Raw genomic sequence first — 16277 nt, 5'->3', positions numbered from 1 at the left:
CCAAAACTCCAGGAATTAAATCCCTTATGGCTGAAGGAATATTTTTCCCTTGATTCAAGGTGCTGGTGGATTATTTGATGAAAACACATTGCATTATGCCACAGATATATCTGAAAGACACTGTAGACAACCTGTTTAGTTTATTAAATAGACTGAGTTTATATCATATATTAGTTTATGTAAATTTTGTACAGACAAGCAAAGAGATAGTTTATGTATTTTCTAATATTGGATGTTGCATGTGTCCTGTACTGTTGAATTAAAATTAATTTAATCTCTATACTTAGTCACTTTTCATTATGAACTCTGCTCCTTCTGTGCCTGAGTGCTGGAAGATAATGTAATAATTACTCTAATTTTCTTTCAGAAATTCTCAAGTGCTTAGATTTCAAAAGCAAAGGTTGTCACCGCTGAACCGATATGCATGCAACTGTATCAGACTTTAACTAGTCACACTTTGAAGTCAAGGGAATGGAAAATTCTTATTACATCTTAAAGGCAAGGAAGAAAAATGTCGAGCTCTTTTGAGATCGTAAGTTCTGTGGGACATTTTCATTGTTGATTTAAAAAAATGGACAAATAGGAACAAAATTAGATGAATGCCCAAGTTCAAAGACAAAGCTGAGCAACAGAAATTTTATTAAAAATAAAAAATCAGAACCAAAAGGACTCCATCTGAAAGAGAGTGTTTCGAAGTCAGATGCTGCCTTTGGTGATTTGAATGCCCCATACACAATATCAGATTCAAGGAAATTTGCATTTGAACTCACACTGTAGCTTTGGATTGCTTGACAACCATGTTAGTTTAGAGTGATCCTATGTCCATGCTTTTTTTAATGTTATGTAGTAGGCCAGCTTTTTGTTGTCTGTGATCAGCCTTCTATTCAATGACACTTCCTAGATTTAATTTGAAATAAGTAACATGAAATTTAGGCTGTGAATCACTCGTTTACTGTATTTGATAAGATATTTGTTCTATACACTTACAGCTACTGTTCATGCTGAAGTTCTTGAAGGTGTAAACTCCATCTGTAGTCATAAAGTGTGTTTCAGGTAGCTTCAGCTTTTATTTCTATTATTTCTATGATGTTTTATCCTTTTTATTCCATACACAGAACACTTTGCTGTTTACTCTCTGGTCCTGCTTTTCAATTTACAAAGGCACAAGTATTTGAGGTTTTGAGGAATCATTTGTAGAATTCTTGCAGCATGACATTATGAACAAAAGTTACCTTTGTAACTTCAGTGTTTGAATTTAGAATTGTACAGGGAATACTATGTCTAGAATTCTTTAAACATCTAAAAATAATTTTCTGATTATGAAAGATTACTTTTTGTCGTTGCTAGATTTTCAAAATTTTATTTTCCCTGTGTGATGTTGCTTTAAGAGACTTGCACTGTGTGCGTGTGTCAGAGAGAGAGAGGGAGAATTGGATTCTTAGTGTTTTCCTGTCACAAGGTACTTGAAGTTATTTTTACAAGGCTTTATTTAAATGCTTAAAGCTTCCCCCCCCCATGATTGTGGGAAAGCATATTTAAATATTAACAAGACAAACACACAACAATAAGGGGTGAATTTGTGAGCATGAGTGATCAGATTTGCTTTCAGTCAGAAAAATGTCTGTATTATGCAGCTAAGAATGGTTGGGAAGCAAAGCCTTCCTCAAAATATATTTGAGTTTAACAGTTAACATGACATTCGCAGTAGATTATAGGTGATGGAAATACAGAAGCACATATAAGAGATACTTCTGCATGTATACACATATAATATATATATATACATATAATTGTTTTAATTTGTTCAAATAACCAAGAAACAGATAGGCTGTAAGATATAATTATCAGGCTGACCTTTCTCCTTTCTTGACCTCAGTTTACATCTTACTGAACTTGTAATTCAAGTTAGTTCTATAATATCAATACTGTTCTAGTTTTACATGAGGCAAATTAAGGAACTATTGTACAAAAGGGGAGTTTTGTGGTTTAGCACAAAAATGCAGCCATGCCAAAGTGAAGTTGTAGTGGGTTGCATCATTGATTTTTATATATCTTCCATCAGTGTTTATGAAATGTCTATTTTGCCTCCCTGAATTGGAAGGCTGAAACCAATGAAATGTGGCCTGATGACTGCCTGCAAAGGAATCTGGCCCATACTTGGCATCTGAAATCTGTGAGGGTCCCCTTGGTTTCCCTTGTCACTCCAGGATTCCGAGAAGAAACTGAAATCCTCCAAATCCCTCGACGACTGTGGCCATTTATTGAAACGAAAACTGCTCCTCTGCCATCCAACATTTTCTGGGCCGTGAAGCTTTTACAGTTCTGTGAAGGAGCTAATCCAACTCCCTGCATTGCTCCAGGGCCCCCTGAGGCTAGATTAGCTGTTGGGGATGAAATGTTGGGTGTATACGACTGGAATCTCAGTCCTGAGTGCATCAGTGTGGTGGTGATGCATGTCTTGCACCACAGCCTTTCCTTTCTCTGCTGGCATTCCCTTCACAGGACAGCAAAACACAGGAGCTTTTGGACATGTGGAAACTCTCCAATCTAAGGAATGGCCAGCCGAGCAGGCTCCTGTTCACCTTGATGTTTTTAAAAATGGTTGATGAGTTCCGTGCAAGCAGTCTGTGGATGAAAGGGAACCACTCAATGAATCAAGTTAGTTAAACTTATAATATTAAAGGTGAATAAGGAAACTTGGTAAAGCAACTTTTCACCTATGTCTTTTATAGACTTAAAAAATTTAAATGTCTTATTTTGTTCCTGGAGGAGATAAGGAAATCACTCTCCCTGCCCCTCTCCTCCCCCTTATTATTATTATTATTATTATTATTATTATTATTTTAAACTTCTATGTTTAGATCACAAGCCTATGCTCATTTCTCTTTGTCAAAATAAAGAGATAATATTTTCTACTAATATATTTATGTATGTATATATTTATCTCTTTTAAATAAATAAAAGCAAAACAATATTCTAAAGTGCTAAAGAAATGAATTCTGAATACTCTGTCCCCATCCCCCAAAAAATTAACAATTTTCAGGTCTGCCTGGAAACACTGTTAATTAGGATCTGTTTCTTTGTAAGTTCCAATAATGTGCATTTCCTTTTCATCTTTCAATTTCAGATTGATAATTATTAGGGTTTGCCAGTCACCTCTATCAACTTCATATCAGTTCCTTTCCAGCAGGAATCCAAGCTAGTCCCTGGGGAGCATGTGAAATTTCCTGTATTGCATTTGTGCAAGTAGAAGATGGTGACATTTTTAAAACTTGAAGGAATATTCTGCTTGCTACAAGGTAGAAAACAACAACATAAATTTACATGCTTCAGTATGTAACCTTGGGTCTCATTGTGAATGCATGGGAGACAATGCCATAGGATTTTTTGCACGGGATTTGCAATGGTGGGAAAACAGACAGAATGGGTACCTGAACACAACTTTGAACTCATTATGTGAAACAGATGGTAAGCTGACAATTTAGAGGTACGTGTTTAGTGGAAAGAAACAAAAAGAAATAGGGCAAACTTATATGATCATTTCAAATTATTTTAGGGTACTGTTTCATTTTGATAAAAAAACCCCTATATATCTGCATTATTTTCTTGCTAGCAGTGTGGAGTCTGTTGACCTTTGGGTGTATATAAATCTCCACTGTTTCAAGACTCCATGGATTCCACAGGGGAAAGTTCTCTCCCATGACCACTTTGTCAAGGCAGCTGAGCTTCTGTTCTTTCTACCAGTAAAACCATAAGGCAATACCTAGTGAAACAGGATGCTAACTAAGTAAGGATCTTGAGACATTTTAATTTTTTTTTGCACATTAAAATTACTATTGATTCTGAGTCACAGTGTTGTGACTCATCCTGAAAGTTAGACATGTCCCCAAGATGTTGCTGCATCAGAGGCTCATATTGAAATTAGTATTAGGGTTGCTTGGCTTTCTGGAGGGAGAATGGGGTAGGGTGGGGAGGTGATGGGAGCAGTGTTGGTTTTGCTTTTTATGTTAAAACATGGGGAGGGGAGAAGTGAAAAAACAATATTTACTAGAGAGTATTATTTTTCTTCAGCTATTTAAATGCTTAAGTTGACACTTCAGTAATAAACTAGATGTTCTCTGGTGTTATACTGCGCTTACTAATGCTCACTTCCTTTTTCTACCCTTTACTTGGGTAATTCCTACTGGGAATAATGATTAAAAGTTCTCTAAAAAATTAGCCCAGTGTTCATCACTGGTCTAAAACCAAATAGAATATTAGGTATTACTAGCAGAGGAATTTAAAGCAAATCAGGAAAATAATATGTACTGCTGGATCAATCAGTTTGTAAAGTTGTGTCATTTGGTAAATTTAAACTTTGAATACTGCATGCCATTTTGTTTGATTAATTTAAGAAAAGAATTTAGCAAAACTAGAAAGTCCTTGATTGATCAAAAGCATGGGGTATCTTTCATATGGACTGTAAGGTGAACCATGATGAATTACATTTTTGCAGCTTGGAGAAGAGGTAGGAGACAAGGTAGAAGGATATGTATATGTGCAAACTGATATACTGACTAAAATTTTTAGTTTGTAAATAAATTTCTAGTTAATGGAAGAAATAGATTTTTGCACTATTTATATTTGTAGAACCCATTATCACAGAACACTGTAGAGAACAAATATGTAGAGGGATTAGGCAGATTTAGGGACTATGTTTCCTGAATTTCCTACTAAACCTGGTGGTCCAGGTACGACTTCAAGGTTCTGTAAGTCTCTAGATTCTTAAAGCATAACATTGTATGCTCACTGCATTCTTTGATTCCTTCAGGAAAGTACATTGGAATAGGCAGACCTAGACTTAGTAAGTTTGTTCATACATTCTGACAGGATGATGATATAATATTCCAAATATTTTGGATTTATAGTATCTGGCAAATGTTAATATACTTCAGAGACTTCTATGCCTGTTTTGAAAAGACTGGAAATAGATGCAGAAAAAAGATATCGTGGGATGTATCTATTTTAGTGTTATTTTATAAAATAGATGAGGTTTCTTTATAATATTTTTTGCCTTCTGCTTTTTTTTTTTAAAAAAAAAAGTGTTACTTTGTATTTCTGAATGTTTGCAAATACTTAGGTAAAATGCTACATAAACACAATAAGAGAACAAACAATGTCAGCCTCTCTATTTCCATTCACGCTGTTCATGTTTATTTTATTAGAGACATCTATGATTTGTTGATACCCCCTGAACATTTCATTTCTTAGGGGAAGCATAGTTTTAGAGCAAGAAGCCTCTAGAGCCAGCAAGCAGGCGGCGGAAATGAGTGGGCTGATATTGAGAAAAGCGCTGTTGATTGACATGATGTATTGGTTTAGAGTATATTAACTTATCTCACACTTTAAAGAGTCAAAATTAACTTAGGGACGTGTTTAGAATCCTAACACCTCAACAGATGGAAAGCTCCCTTCCTTCCTCCTCCTCCAAAATCACCTGGCAAAGAGCGAGCCAAGGCTGAAAAGGTGTTTTAGAGAAATATAGTTCATTCCGCAAATTATTTTTTTATGCTTCTCAGAATAGTTTGCAGCTTTCCACAAACCAGAAAGCATCTTCATAGCTTTTCCTCATAAGAAAAAAAAAAAAGAAAAAAATAAAAAAAAGATCAGGAGTAGAGTTTATTTTAATTGCAGAGCGTACAGTATGTCATGGTCTAGTGCGTCAAGCGTTGCTATTTTGTGTCTGTGCTTAATTCCAACTTTAGACGGACATACATCATAACTGTAAACACCTGCCTGGCGTCATTAAGGATAGTAAAAATATCCCATTGTGGGAGGATCATAAGCTGTGTTTTAGGCAGTTTGTGTGTGATCTCTGACAAGAACATACCGTGCTACATCTTTCTCGCTGTCTGTATTCTCCCTTGGATGAGAAATACGCAATTCTGGCTCTGTCCTTGGCCCCAGCGTGCACACGAAGACACTCACACGCACAGCATTCCAGCAGTACATCGAGTAATTTAAAATAATTTTACAATAGTCAGACTTTTTATAGAAAAACGAAACTAAATTTAAAACCCCACGAGATTAGCTTTAGGCCTTAATATACACAGCGAGTTTAGGGGTCGTTTATGATCATTGAGTTGCTGCCGTATGTTTAAGGAAGATTAATTAGAGAAAAAATAAAAAACCAGGGTAGTTCTGCTTTCGTTAAAAGAAAAAAATAAAAATAATAATAAAAAAAGATAAGGTTAGTGCTTAAAAAAGGATAGAAGTTTTCACATATGGATCCAAACATGAGTAACTTGCAAACAGTCCTATCATCTGTCAAGCCAACTACCACATCAAATTCATAAATAGCAGTGTGTAAAAAGGAAACTAGGAAAGCCAAATTCCACTTTAAAGCAACAGAGAAATGGGAGTTTTTAAATAAAGCTGAGTGCTGCTGGTTGATATTATTAAAACTCTTCACAAGCTTTGGGTTTAATTTTTGTTTTGTATTGTTTTCCAGAACACTTCCCATCTACTGCAACTATTTGCAAACAGATAAACTGAGGGAAAGTCCTGACTCCTTTTGGTTTTAGGACAATGTGAGCACGTGTCACATATTGTAATGCAAGGACTTAAGTACCAGTATGGCTTAATTCTGGCCCACAATTTTCTCTCCTCAAAGCTCGAAGAAATGAGCAGTACTTGCTTTTATTACCATTAAAGTTAGTCCATTAGAAAAGAGCTGTCTACAGTGGAATAATCCAAACACTCCTTACTCTTTAATCACCAAACTACTGAAATATTAATTTTAAAAATAAATAAGAAAACTGACCAAAGACGAAATAACCTCATTTGAATGTTTGTGTTTTTCGGTTGCGTGCAGGACTGATGGGCATAAACCCAGCTTGTCCTGGAGCTCCTGTTTACAGTTGCTCATCAGCTTTCGTGTCATCTTGGTCACGTGGGTCTTTGTTTCTAGCCCACACCTATTCCTGCTCAGGACACCATTCCTGCTGCTAGAAAAGTCATAGCCCCCACTGTTTTCTATAGAACAACACTGAGCATTTGAGATAAAATGACGTGCATGCTCGTAAGAGGTGTATTGGCATAGCAGATGTGATAATTGGGATACACAGACTCTCAGCATCTCTGTCCTCCACTTACTCCTTTCTACATGGGCATTAGTGTCTTTGTCAAGTCTCATCCACAAAGTGATCACTTCCCCAAAAAACAGGAAGCAGAGTGGTGGGTATTTTCCTTTCCCAAATTACGTGGCTCATGTAATCAAATGCTAAATGGTTTGAAATTTGGTCAATGTCTTGCATTTACTGTGAACAGTATGGAACATAATTACAAAGACAGAAACCTCCTTTTTAAATCTGCTGTATTACTGTGTTAGCATGCAGCTCTTGGAATTTTGCCGTTGGTTATATTAACTCTAACAATACATATAACATTTTTTGGCTGAGATTTCTTGGTACACAACCAACAAAAAAGATAGCTTTGAGTAGGGTGCAGGGTTTTTTTGTGATTTTGCTTTTAAGTCTTTCTGTGTATGTGTGCATGTGTTTCTATATAAAAGTTTATATATAGCTAGATATTAGTGCATAATGAAACAAAATTTAAAACCCTTCACCTGAAATATAGCACTGGCAGATGGACCCTAAGGAAGCAGTACCCATGGGATGCCTTATTCCAGTAACACACAGGTTGGGTCAGCTCTCTTGCTTCCATAACACCTACAGTGTTTCCAGTCCAGAAAGCTGACAGCTGTCCTTCTGACCTATAAGTTACTGATACATTCAGACACTGCAGTGGAGGTTGGTTTCTTGCAGGTATTTCAGCTGTTCTGGAGCACGTGAAGCATTCTAATGTTTGCTTAAAAACCTCTTCTAAGCCATCCACTTTTCACCAGAATTATCCCTTGCATAGAGTGGCTACCACCTCCAATTGAAATTACACCTACACCTAAACTGAAGGTGTTGCTAAATCTTTGCTGCATTTATTTACAGATGAACCAGCAGAGTGGTACACCAGCAAAAACTGAGACGTAACAGAGGAGCAGGCACCCCTGCTTTCACTGAGAAAAAATAGAAGGCTTAATTGAAACTTATGACTTGATAATCCTGCCTGTTACATTTGCTTTGCATAAATAAAATTCCATGAGAGAGGACAAGGGAGTCAGTCTCATGTATGTCTAAGGAATGAGCACAGACAATTGAGAAACTTCATTGGTTACTGAATCTGCCAGTAGTGACTGCTCTGGTATGTCTATGATGTGGTTATGTATTTGTATCTTTAGAGATATGATATTAAAATATTAGTTTCATAGGTCAAATATGAGACTTGATTGTTCTTAAATGGTAATTCCTTAATGGGTAGAATGGTAATTCTTAAATGGTGTAGAACATAGTAGACCCTCTAAGTCTCAAAAAATATAAAAGAAGATGAGCCTGAGGGAAAGACTTTTTGAATGGTCCAGTGGCCCATTTTATATAGACAGCAGTAGTACTAGAGGATTTGACTCAGCTGTTTTTTTCAGTGAATGATAGAAAGGTATTATTCAGTAGAGAATTATGTCAGGTAAATTTACACCAAGAAAAATCCTTCTACTTTGAAAAAGAACCTGAAGACTATCTGAGGCCTTTTCAGGTCTTATCTGTAAATAACCAAAGGCTTCTTTTTTTTTTTTACCATTATGTCAAAAGAAGCCCAGAAGCCGATATAGAGCAGCAATTCTCAGTATATGATTAATATTAAATTATTTTGATAGATTTGTGTTGTGATGTTTATTTATCTGTTTTAACAGGACTGCTTTTGTGGAGAAGGAATTATTTTCTTGCTTTTTCTCGCTCTGTTTTACTTTTTTCTAGTACTGCTTTGTTCTCTATGTCCTAATGACAGCTGAGATACTATTCTAGGGCCTAAGCACCCTAAGTTCTTCTGAAAGCTAAAAAGAGATGAGAGCACTCAAATTTTTATAGAACCTAGGTTTGGTTATTTTAATGTTCTTTGCTCAGCCCCCATTCACTTTATAATGTGAGTCATACTCTTAAAAGTATTCTTATAATACCTTTGGTTCCCACCCCAACTCCCCTTTCCAGGCTATCAGTTAAAAACTGGAAGACAAATAAATTTTGGCTTCAGCATCCAGCCAGTAAATCTGCAAAGCTGAAGAAATAGGAGGGCAGCTCTAGGGAGATATTCTGTTTTCTAGGTATCTAATCCTGTTTGTTCCTTGAGGACTAAACCCAGGGATGTTCTATCGAAACAGGTTTCCTTTGTTGCCTTTGTACACTGTTAAATGCCTTCTGGGGGCATGAAGACCTGAGAAATGGAGGTGTCTGTCATTTTTTATTTAGTTTGTGATTAGTGTCTTAGAGGACATGAGGAGTTACAGTAGGAAGGAACATGATTCAGACCACATAGCAACCAGTTCTCAAAGGCTAGACTGATTTATTTATTTATATTAAAATATAGAGATATCTAAAAGGCAAAAGGAACAGGAGATGATAATAGGGTGTTAAACATGCTTCTAATCAACCTTTTTGTACAAATACCTTGTCCAGAGACCTCACTCAGAGACTGAGTAGGGCCTGCAGAGAAATCTGATGGAAGTAGGAATGCTAATAACTCTTACATTAGGTCTTACTGAAATGCACACTTTGTAAGTTATGTTTCATAATGCTTTAGCTTAGTTTAGGACAAAATAAATCTATCAAACACAGAAGAATTAAAAAGAGTAATTATAGAACAGAACCTAAAACACCAGTTAACTTTTCAACTCAGAGGCAAAATTCACAAGAGGGTAGAGAATTAGACTAATTTAGTTACCTTTAAAGTAACAAAATTAGGGTAAAAGCTGTGTGCCATCTTTGTGTTGAGATTTATAATGGAGATTAGATGATGGAAGAGGCTCCTCCCAAAGGCAGCACACAGCTGCTGTTAATCTGGTGTTCATGTGAGGCTCATGCTCACTATTGCAAGGTTTTTGTTTCTTTCTGATTTAATATTTAGACCTTGTATTTATTCCATGTAAGTTGGCTACCTGTAAATCCTGAGATGTTAAGCACAACTAATAAAATGCCAGTATTAAGATTCTTTCTTAAGGTTATTAAAGTTATACAGCAAGTACGTTGTTTTTCTTTTGAATTATTTTACTTTTTGTACAACGTCTTAGTATTTTAACACCAGTCATTTGAAACAATTTATCTAAAGCAAATTGTTTTAATTTTTGTTTTCTGGTTCATATACAAAAGCCATCAGCTCAGAAATCCACTGTAACAATGTCATACAGCTTTTATTTTCTCTTTTTACGATATGGTAAATTTTTCTCATCATATGGTAGTCACATTTCTTATTGGTTTGTTAAAGTGCTCTCTCACTTAATGTTTAGAGTCTGAAAACAAGCATTTAAGGTATGAGGGCAACCTTGAGCAAAGAGGTAAGAACAAGTTTATTCATATTTCATAATATTTTTCATTACTAATATTGTTATGCATTTAAGAAATCTGTTCAAATACTTTATGTATATGAAAAAAATCTCACCAAAATGGAACATTATAATAATAAGTGGATTTTTCAATGCCAAGAGGGTATCTAAAGTAGGGTGGGAAATTTTACCAGAGTTTATCATATGCTGAAGAAAAGCAGTCTCAAGCTGTAGTAGTCTTTTAAACCCTGGCTATAAGGAAACTTACTTATAGTGGATCATGTGGTCTAAAGCAATTGTTTTGGCAGAAGAGAGGAGGCAGAACTGTTTGTGGGGATAAAATGAGATTGTGAGGATAGGAGAGATGAAAATCCATGTCAGTTCAGCTTTTAAAGCCGTGTATTGTGGAATTATCTTCCACATGCAAGCCATCAAATAAAGCCTAAGTGTCCAATTATCTCAAGTATACTTCTGTCTTCCATATGACTTTCAGTTTTTGTGTTGGGCCTTAAATCTCTCAAAGCCTCAGCTATCTCTTCAGTGAGGGTGTTTATAGATGGCTGTAAGAGTGTTAGGTGCTTGAATTAAGTGTCGAAACGGAACAGCTGGGTTCTTGTAAACTCTGTGCAGTCGCTGCTAAACCGCCAGGCAAAGACCTTCTAGACAGGCCTGAGCTCTTTTTCCTCACCCCCAAACCCAGTTAATGCCATATCTTCCTGTGCAGCTCAGTGCCTGAGCCTGGGTGTGATTCCCAGACTAACAATTCTTCTACCTGTTCCTGCCTCAGTGCTCAGTCTGGAAGTGGTGGCAGCCCATCTCTGCTGGGTGGTTGGCTGTGTGCTACAGTCACCTGGCATATCAGAATCCACATTGGGTTGGGTGATTCTTTTTGTTGTTATTATTTTTCTCTATGAATGCAAGCTTTTCCATATTATCAGGAAAGTGAAGCTCGGCACAATTCCTTGAGAAGTCTATATACCATTTTAAATCTTAATTTCCTGGTGATTTTTATTACTAAGCAGAGACAGCACTTTTACAGACAGCACTTCTTTTGCTCTCTTACATGTACTTTGATTACTATTTACAACAGATGAGAACTTTGTTTTTTAATGAAGTGAATGACATTTATTAACTACCCCATGACTAGTTCAAAATAAATCAGCCAAGTCTGAACAAAATAAAAATAATTAATCTACAGAGATGGTTGTCTTCTGTGAATCATCTAATGCCACCTACCTCAGATTGGTGTTTCAGGAACCATTAGTGAGGATTTTTCACTTTGTGACATGGCACAGTGAGGGCAGATATGTCCAATTATTCCTTTTCCCAGTAGGCAAAGTATTCTAATTAGTTTTTAAGAAATAGAAAAGAGTGTCTGCTAAAGAATCATAGGAATGAACTCTTGACTTTCTCCCTTTGTATGTCATACTGCACATACAAATGCATAGTGATCTTTCAGAAAACACTGGAAGAAAACATAAATCTGTAATAGCCTGATTAAATTTTATTCTGAATTATGAAAAAGGTCTCTGTTTACAAATAGAAAAAAAAATCTTTATTAAAAGAAAAACATCAACTTATCTCTAAAAACAACTTCTTTTTAGTGAAAGAATGTATAATTTAGAGACTTTTGAAGTTCTTATGGATACTTTTTTACTTCAGCATCATGTGTGAAAATTAGTCCTTATGTATACCTGCTTATTGATATGAATATTTATTGAGTGGAACTTTTACTGTTTAAATATAAAAAAGTAACTTTATTAATGAATTTTTATTTGCTGTAGTTGCTTTTCTCTGAGGATGAGATTGTCTCTAAAGTTTGTGTTCTGGATGCAATGCCACAGTGCAAGGGATTTGACTGAAATTTGCTTTTCAAGAGGCCATACACTGCATCTATTAGCTGCTTGTAGTTGCTTTCCCCTAATAATCTTCTAATTCCCCTCAGTCTGAGACAGTAGTTTAGAAAACCATTCAGGTAACAAGATCAATGATTAAATGATTTGGTTTACAGGGATCTTTAAAGGGGTTGCTTTAACAGCATCATTTTTAACCACAATATATTCAGTCCACCAGCTTGCGACCACACTCAGATGAGTTATATCAGATACAACAGTTGTATCAGATGAACAGAAGGGATAAAAGAAGCAGCTGAGTATGGTGGCAAGGACTCCTTAAGATGGCTTTGTTGCCAGAGTCCAAGTATGTGTAACTTTGGATGTAAAAAAGTGTGCAGAATTCTGTGGGGGCTGTGACACTCCTGCTGGACTGCGTATGCAGTTGTATGTAAAAGTGAAAAGAGAATCAGCTTATAAGTCATGAAATGTATTGGAACTTAATGTTCCAATACAAGGGTTTTTTATGTGGTTGCTTTCTGTGCTCTGGTGGAATTGTCCCACTAGCAAGGACCCTGAATGGTTCAATTTTCCAAAGCATGTGTTACGTACGACCCGTGTGTTCCTGCTATGGCTCTTCCTCGTCTCCTTTTCGTGTCTGAGCTTTCACCCTCTAGAACCCTCTTTTTTTTTTTTTTGTTTGGGGCTTGGTTGTTTTGGTGTTTTGCCCTTTTTTAGACTAGCTGTTGATCAGCAAGTGATAACATAACTGTTTTCCCTAACATTTCTGTGGCTTGCAGATGCTCATATCTTTTACCAGACTTAACTAAGCTTTATTGGTCTTCAACACAAGTTGATATTGTGGACCATTGTTTTATTTTTTTCTGTAACTATATATTAGTTTGAATGTTAATCCACCATGGCTAGCTGAGGACTCTGAATATCCTGTCAGACTCCGAATTAATGCTTTGAGTTGCACTTGGGTTTTTATCTCCTGCAATGAGAATCTAAGCCAAAAAAAAAAAAAAGAAAAAGTGGCTATAGGCAAGAGAGAGAAAATCAAAGATGAGGTAGAAGTTAGAAAAGGAAAGAGCCAGAACAGAAGGAAATCAAAAATTGATAAAACCAAGGTAGAGTATAAAGACTTCTCACCATGGATTTCTATGTCAGTTTAGGATGAGATTTTGAAAGACTGTTGCCTTACTTTTAGGAACAAAGCACTGATTTTTTTTTCATTAAAAAGGTACCTGACAAAGCACTATAACCAAGTATCCATTTCCTCTGTAGTCCATATGTAAAGTACCAACTTGCTTAAGGTCTGGATATGACTAAATTCTGACATCCCTGTTGAAGCAAGAAGTTCTCCTAACTTTTAGAAATTCACTTACTTAGAAAGAAAAAAAAGGGAAAACAGTAAAAAATGCTCAAATTTGTCCTCGTATGTGTCTGTGTCTTCATATAAAAGAGTAAAAAGGATTCACTGCTGAATTTTGCAAACACCAATATATGGAGTAAAACGTCACCTGAAGAGAACAGATATCCAGGGTTCAGTATTGTTCCAAGGAACATGCTTGATTCTTCCCCCAGTTCAGTTTTAGGTGGGCAGCATCCTGTTACATTCTTACCCTCTTATAACCTGGATGGTCATTGCAGTGCCCATCAATTATTCAAGCATTTCAGATAATGTATCTTGTGCTTGTAAGCAGCTTTAAAATTTTGACATAGTCCAGTCTCATGTTAGCTGAGTATTTTTTCTTTTTTCTTTACTTTCTTTTTCCTTTTTCCTCTTCCTCTTCCCTTTCCTTTTCTTTTTCCTTTTTCTCACTAGTTTTGCTCTAAAAACCATAATCAGTATGTAGGAAAGGAAATTGGAAAAGTAGCCTTTAAATCAACAGATTTAACGTCAGTTCCTATTGATACAGTACCAATGTTCTGTGGTGACAGACTAGTGATTTTTTTATCTACATGTTTCCTAGTTTGTTCATAAAATACAAAGTCATGAAATGTCTAGACTTTTCTTTGCAGTTTTTACAGGCAATCTCACTGCTGTCTGAAGCTCTGCTGCTTGAACAGGCAGCCTGCTTTTGAGTGGGAAAGTGAAGCATGTAGACAACACTTACCACACTATGAATGCTAATGAACGGTACAGGGAAATTAAGGCTAAAATGAGAAGTGTGTGGAGACCTCATAGCAACCTCCCAGTATCTGAAGGGGGCCTACAGGGAACCAGGGAGGGATTTTTCATCAGGAACTGTAGTGATAGGACAAGGAGTCATGGGTACAAATGGAAAGAGGGGAAATTTAGGTAAGATATTTCGGAAGAAATTCTTTACTGTGAGGGTGGTGAGACGCTGGAACAGGTTGCCCAGGGAGGCTGGAGGTGGCCCAACTCTGGCAGTGTTCAGGGCCATGTTGGATAAGGCCTTGAGCAACCTGGTCTAGTGGGAGGTGTCCCTGCACATGGTAGAGGGGGTTGGGACTGGATGATCTTTTAAGGTCCCTTTAAACTCCTTAATGTTCTGTGATTCTTTGCCTCTGTGATTCTGTGACTTAGGCCAGGTAGAATTTTAGTGGAACATGTGCTAAAGTCCTGGTTCTGCTGAGGCAAATAAAAGCTTTGGCACTGATTTGAATGAATTTTTACCTGCAAGTGAAATACTTCTGAATACATGATATGGTTCTCACAGGGGCCTCACCGAACGGCTGGGCTGCATCAGAGTTGGAACTTCAGAGGGAACACCATGAACAGCCTTCACCAAGGCCTAGTGCCATCCTGGTGACATGATGGCAGCAGTCCTTATCATCCTGGTGACATGAATGACTGTTGAGATTGTTACCTCTCTGTTCATCAAGGGCGGTACCTGGACTGCTTGAAATCGGATGTCTTTAGGCAGGCAGTAGTTATAGTGGATGTGCAATTTTCCAAGTGAAATGCTATTCTCAACAGATAAAAGCTAGTGATTCAGGAGCACACAAATCACCTAAATAAGTACAGAGGGTTTTTTGGTTTGTTGTTGTTAGGTAGTTGCACTGAAAATGCAGGAAAACATTGTAGAAGTGGAGAAGTCACTTAGTGTTTGTGGTACCTTAAGCATTGTCCTGGGTTTGGCTTGGATGTAGATAATTTTCTTCCTAGGAGCCTAATTTTCTTTCTAGGTACTGCAGTTTAGATTTTTGACCAAAACAGTGCCTTGGTAGCACACCAGTGGTTTAGTACTGAGCAGTGCTTGCACAGCATCAGGGTCTTCTGTATTTCTCACTCTGCCCGTGCAGTGGGCAGGCTGGGAGTGGGCAGTGGCAAGGGACACAGTGGGACAGTGGACCCTGAGTAACCAGAGGAATATTTCATGCCATATGACATCATTCTTGCCAGTAAAATCAGTAGGCAGTAGTATTTCCAGGGCTGCCATTACTCATGGACTGGCTGGGCATCAGCTTGGTGGTGGAAGGTGGTGAGAGATTTCCTTTGCATCACTTAGGGTGTATTGAGTATTTTGTTAATTTTTCACTTATTAAAGAGTTTATTGACCCACAAGTTTTTTCTTTGTTTTTCTTTTCCAATTTCCTTCCCTCTTACGGTGTGGGGAAGTGAGCTAGTGGCTGATGTGGGCCTAATTGCTGGCTGGAGCCAACCTACTACAAGCATGAAGCTTGCAAGTTACTCTAACTTCAATCTTGCAAGCAGGGAATTAAAAGTAGACCATTTAGAGTAAGTTTTCTTGAAACTATTGAAAGCTATTTTTCTATACTTATACTTTATATCAAAATCTGGTTTATTTCAAATTAAAGCGTGAATGATTAATTCCTAAGAGAAATTTACATCATTTATAAAACTTTACTGAAGCTTTAGGGTTTTGCTCTATTTAACACATACTAAATCTCTAGAAGAGTGAACGCTGGCAGCTCTAACCAGAAAAGAAAAAATCATGACGCAGTCACTATGTCATTCTATCATCATGTTTTGGCTTCAAGACATTTTTCCGTGATTTGTTCATTTTCAGATCTTGAAATTCCTCCCACACCTCAGAAACATATTTTAAGGT

At 36.8% G+C, this 16277-nt stretch overlaps 1 long non-coding RNA gene across 1 annotated transcript in view; it reads left to right on the top strand.

Moving 5' to 3' along the window:
- The first annotated feature begins 440 nt into the window (after positions 1-440).
- Positions 441-16277, top strand: part of LOC108503197 — a 111561-nt gene continuing 95724 nt past the window's right edge. Inside the window, exons 1-2 of the long non-coding RNA XR_001876755.1 lie at positions 441-532; positions 990-1042. This is a non-coding gene — a long non-coding RNA (uncharacterized LOC108503197). The remainder of the gene's footprint in view (positions 533-989; positions 1043-16277) is intronic.

This window comes from Lepidothrix coronata, unplaced genomic scaffold (assembly GCF_001604755.1).
Source record: "Lepidothrix coronata isolate B3197 unplaced genomic scaffold, Lepidothrix_coronata-1.0 Scaffold133, whole genome shotgun sequence".
Taxonomy (NCBI): domain Eukaryota; kingdom Metazoa; phylum Chordata; class Aves; order Passeriformes; family Pipridae; genus Lepidothrix; species Lepidothrix coronata.
This window is presented reverse-complemented; position numbering and strand designations above follow the sequence as displayed.